General features: G+C 42.6%; 1 pseudogene; it reads left to right on the top strand.

Moving 5' to 3' along the window:
• Positions 1–1,049, top strand: part of LOC102246958 — a 2,325-nt pseudogene extending 1,276 nt beyond the window's left edge.
• The last annotated feature ends 4,880 nt before the right edge of the window (positions 1,050–5,929 follow it).

Here is a 5,929-nt window from a genome sequence, read left to right as displayed (position 1 = left end):
TGCACGACCTGCTCACCACCTACGCCGTCACCCACCCGCAGGTGTCCTACCGCCAGGGCATGAGCGACCTGGCCTCGCCCCTCCTGGCGGCGCTGGACCACGAAGGCCAGGCCTTCCTCTGCTTCTGCGGCATCATGCGGCGCCTGGCCCCCAACTTCCACCCGGACGGCTGGGCCATGGCCGTCAAGTTCGCCCACCTCCAGCTGCTGCTGCGGCACGTGGACCCCGACTTCTACCGGTACCTGCGAGAGGCGGGGGCCCACAACCTCCTCTTCTGCTACCGCTGGCTGCTGCTCGAGCTCAAGCGGGAGTTCGCCTTTGAGGATGCCCTGCGCATGCTCGAGGTCACCTGGAGCTCGCTGCCTCCTGATCCTCCCGAACGGGAGGTCGAGCTCATGGGGACCCCCTGCCACGGGGCCGACACTGGCTCCAGGAGCTGCGGGGAGCAGCCCCTGCAACAGGGGCAAAGGCCCAGGCCTGCTGGTGGGAGAGGCGGTGCTTTTGAAGAGGCTGTTGACCCCTTGGCCCTGACCAGCCAGGAGCCTGGTGGTGGGGGGCAGCTCCCGGGACCAGCCAGTCTGGGTGACCTCCAGCAACTCAGGGACAACAGCCGCCCCAGGAGGGACCCTCTCGCCCAGCTTTTCCATCCCACTGTCCTCATCAGCTCCAAGTCCCTCTCCAAGCCCTTGCTGAACTCCTCAGACGCACTCCTCTCCTCTTCCCTGCCTGGTTCCCCATCCTCCTCGTCTCTGCCGTCCTCCCGGGAGGCCTCTCCTGCTGCAGGATCCCTTTTGATGCCAGAGGTGGGCTCCCCACAAGACCCTGGGAAGTCCCTGCCACCACCCCAGGAGCTTGGCCAAGGGAACCCGTTCATGCTCTTTCTCTGCCTCGCCATCCTGTTAGAGCACCGGGGTCAAATCATGAGGAACGGGCTGGATTACCACGAGGTGGCCATGCACTTTGACCGCCTTGTGGGGAAACACCCGCTGGGGCGTGTCCTACACCGGGCCAAGGCCCTCTTTGCTGATTACCTGCAGTCCTACCTGTGAGACTCAGATGAGGTCACAGCCTCATCCTGACCAGGCTCCCTCCAGCCCGCCCCCCAGCCCCTCAAGATCCCCACTCTCGGCCAGAGGGGTTCCACCCGAGGCCCGACCTCCCTGCTGCCAACCCTGGACCTCTCTCTGCAGGTCTGAGAGTATGGGGCTCTGCTTCAGCACTGTCCCACTGAGGCTACTGGCCTCTGTTCTATTTTTGTTACTTTGTTTTTAACACCTGTACTTTGCACACATGGAAAAATAAAAATAAAGAAGTATACACCACGACCAAGTGGGATGTATCCTAGTTATGTAAGGCTGGTTCAACATTCGTAAGTCAGTTAATGTAACCCATCACATCAACAGGCTAAAGAATAAAAATCACACGATCATATCAGTAGATACAGAAAGAGCACTTGACAAAATCCAGCACCTATTTATGAGCAATACTCTTAGAAAACTAGGAACGGAGGGGAAGTTTCTCTCTCGGCAATTGATAGAAAAGGAGACAAAACCCAGTAAGCATCTAGAGAAGTTAAACCAGTATGACCAACACAAAGCCATCAACTTCAGAGCGCACATTCTTTTCATGTGCATGGAACAATTTCCAAAATTGACCTTAGACTGGGTCATAAAGCAAGTCTTGAGAAAGGTCAAAGAATGAAAATCATACAGAGTATGGCCTCTGACAACCACATAATCAGGCTAGCAACCAGTAACAAAGGATAACTTGATTTTTTTTTTAATGTTTCAACATTAAGCAATGCACTTCCAAATAGTTTATTCTTTGAAGAAGAACTCTTGCTGGATATCAAAAATACTTTTGAATGGATGATGCTGAAATATTATTAAAATGTTGTGATGTAGCTAAAGCAGTGCTTAGATAGAAACTCATAAGCATATGTACATGTGTTAGAAAAGAAGAAAAGCTAAAAATCACAGAGGATAGCAAAATAAACCCTGTAGCAAAACAAATCCAATAAAATGGAATGATCAGGAAGGAAAGGAAGGGCACCAACTGCCAACACCTGGAACAAAAAGGAGGTTATCACTATCTTACAAACAATTAAGATATTATGAGACTATTATCATGACTCTATGCCAGCAATTTTCGACCAGCGTGCTGTAAGAATTTTTAAAACCTGCAATACCTGACTACTCAGGGGCACTGACCTCTTTTCCCTTAGATTGTCAAATTAAAAAAATGGCAGCAGCCAACACAACAACAGCCATCTGGTGTGAATGAATCAAAATTATACCTATTTTTTTGTCAGATCGGCAAAAAGTATATTTTTGGCGTGCCACAGAATTGTAGTGGTTAACTATGTGTGACATGAGATGAAAAGGATTGAAAATCCCTGCTCTATGCCAATAAATTTGAAATTTTTGATGAAACTTGTAAATTCTTTGAAAAACACAACTTAGGAATCTCTCAGAAGACAATATAGAGAATAGTCTCGTATCGATTAGAAAAATTAGTCATTAAACATCTTCCCACAAAGAGCATTTCAAATCCAGATCGTTCACTAGTGAGTTCTTCTGAACATCAAAGGAAGAAACAACCCCAGTTTTATATAAACTCTCATAGAGAAGAGAACACTTCCCAACTTTTTGGATGAGGGCAGCATAACCTCGATATTAAAACCAAAGCAAGACATTACAAGAAAGGATAATTACAGAGTAATTTCTGAAAAAATCATAGATATACATTCTAAACAAAAGAGCAATCAAATCCAGCGGTATATAATGCCTCTTGACAAATTTGAGTTTGTTCCAGGAATGTGAGTTTGGCTCCACATGTGAAAACCAGTTGTGTAATACCCCAGATTGGAAGTATAAAGGATAGCAATAGATGTGAAACAAGCATTTGATAAAAGTTCAACATTTATTCATGATAAAATTCTTGGCAAACTACAAGTAAAAGGAAATTTTCTTAACTTGGTAATATCACACACAAACAGCTACAGTAAATATCGTACTTAATGGTAAAGTATTGAAAGTTATCCCCTTGAGATTGGAATAAATGAGGATGCCCACCACCACCACTTCTATGTAATATTGTATGGGAGGTCCTAGCCAGTGCAATAAGGCAAGAAAAAATAAAAAGAGGTAAGATTTGAAAAGGAAAAAAACAACAACAACACAAAAAACAATGGTTATTCATCAGTGGTATCATTATGTAAGTTGGAAAATTTTTTAAAATCTACGGATATGGTATAAGATTAAATAAATTTAGCAATTAAATAAATTCCATTGTATCTCTTTAAGATGACAGTAAGCAATTAGAAAATGAAAATATTTCACCAACAATAGTATTTTTTAAATTACAATTAAATAAATTCCATTGTATCTCTTTAAGATGACAATAAGCAATTAGAAAATAAAAATATTTCATCAACAATAGTATTTTTTAAATTAAAAAACAAATACTTAGGAATAAATCTGACAAAATGTGTTTATGTTCCACATAGAAAACTACAGAATGTTACTGAGAGGAAAAGAAGGCTTTAAAAAAAAAAGTCCATTAATCCAACAATACAAATATGTCTTCGAAATTCTGAAGAAAAATTATTTGTCACCTAGAATTCTAAAACCAGTAAAATTATCAGTTAAGTATAAGGGTAGACTAAAGACCTTTTCACATGTTCAAAGTTTCAGAAATTATATCCCCTTTGCACACCTTCTCCAGAACCTATGGGAGGGTGTGTTCCTCAAAAACGAGAGAATGAGAAAGAGGGAGACACGGGCTTTAGGAAACGAGGGGGTCAGGTGTAGGAGAGAGGTAAGGGGAATCCTAAGAAGGGTGGTGGAAGGAGACTCCAGCAGGAGAGCTGTTCCTGGGGGCTGGAGAGCAAAGGGATTGTGGTGGATCAAAAGTCTGCAGAGCAGCCCTAGCCGGTTTGGCTCAGTGGGTAGAGCATCAGCCTGGGGATTCTGGTCAAGGGTGTATCTCGGTTGCAGGCTCCTCCTCAGCCCTGGCCCTGGTTGGCTTATGCAGGAGGCAACCAATTGGTGTGTTTCTCTCACATCAATATTTCTCTCTGTCTTTCCCTCTCTCTTCCACTCTCTCTAAAAATCAATGGAAAAATATCCTCGGGTGAGGATTTTAAAAAACCCACAAAGTCTGCAGAAGGGACTGCTTCAAGAAGAGGAAACTGACAGAATACCTAATGTGTCGGAATGGTTGGAACACTGGGGTTGAAGCAGTGCTCATTACAAGGGAAAACAAATGAACCTCAGCAGCAGCAAAGCAAGAGAAATGCAAACTCCAGGAGAACAAAGACCAAGAGTGATCCTAGTGCCCCACTCAGCTCAGACACGAATAACAAGGGCCCAGTCGTGCTAGGGTAAACGCTGACTATTGGTCCAATCACAGCGATCGTGTAACCACTTTGGGAAGGTGATGAGAAAGGAAGTGGGACTGAGTGTGGTGGAGGTGAGGAGTTAAAAAGAGTGAACTCCTTACCTTCCATACTGGGAAGTCAAAAGAGAATCCCCAAAACTGAAAAATCAAGAATTGGCAACAAAAGGTTGTTATTTAGAGATATGGAGAATTTCTCTTTAAAAAGTCGGCTGATTGAGTTGAAAATCACTGTCTCTGGGGAGCAGGAAATAAGTATGAAGGGCTATAGGACTGCCGTTTCTCCTTACACATCCTGTGAAGTTTTGCTTCTTAAACTGTGTACATAGACACCTTTGGTAAAACTTTAAATGACCTCTAAAACTAAATGTGGACAGTACAAGGGAAAAAAAGCTTCTAGAAGAAAATGATGAAGGGAAGCAAAAGAAAAAAAATTTATTATTTTAGAATTAGGCAAAGAATCCCTAAACAGCATACACAGCTAATCAAAAGAAACGTTTTATTTCAGTAAAATCAAAAGACATCAGTAAGTGAAAAGGCAAGCCACAGAGTGAAAGATATTACAAATGACAAATGACTCGTCGAGCATATACTAAGATTATCCTACAAAATAACAGAAAAAGACAGAACAATATTTTAAATGGGCAAAAGGTAGTATGTTTTTTCATAAAAGAAGATATATAAACAGCTAATAAATACATGAAACATTATGCAACATAGTTATCAGAGAAATGCAAATTAAGACCACAATGAAATACCACCACTACACATTCAGAATGACTAAAAATTTAAAAACCAGCAATAGTGTTGACAAGGATGTGGCCACTGGAATTTTTATACTGTTGGGTGGAGAGCAAATTTGTACAACTGCTTTGGAAAAAAACTCTGGCAATGTCTGCTAAAGCACATAACCAACAGAAGTGCCATATAGATGCACCAAAAGGGTATTGCAAGTCTGGTAGACACCGTCTCAATAAAAACATCAATGTTAATATAATCAGTAACGGGACAAGTTGAAATCATACATCACCTGGTAAGATCCAGTGAGAACACAGCAGCACTTCTGTGACTTTTCTCTCCAAGATACATAGCTTAAATCTAATCATGAGGAAACATCAGACAAACCGAAACTGCGGGGCGGGGGGGGGGGGGCCTACAAAATCACTTGCTTATAATCTTCAACATTTACAAAGCCACAATCAAAGGAAAGAGAGAGGAGCCATTCCACATTAAAAGGGACTAAAGAAGTATGGAAACTGAATGCAATGCATCATACCGGATTGGGTCTTTTTGCCACAAAGCACATTATTGGGACAAATGGCAAACATGAATACATTATAGCGAGCCATTCCACATTAAAAGGGACTAAAGAAGTATGGAGACTAAATGCAATGCATCATACTGGATTGGGTCTTTTTGCTACAAGCACGTTATTGGGACAAATGGCAAACATGAATACATTATAGTAATATAGCTTATAATTTATTTTGTTAATCCTCATTCAAGGATATGCTTCCATTGATTGAGAGAG

Source organism: Myotis brandtii, unplaced genomic scaffold, assembly GCF_000412655.1.
Source record: "Myotis brandtii unplaced genomic scaffold, ASM41265v1 scaffold265, whole genome shotgun sequence".
NCBI classification, from domain to species: Eukaryota; Metazoa; Chordata; class Mammalia; order Chiroptera; family Vespertilionidae; genus Myotis; species Myotis brandtii.
This window is presented reverse-complemented; position numbering and strand designations above follow the sequence as displayed.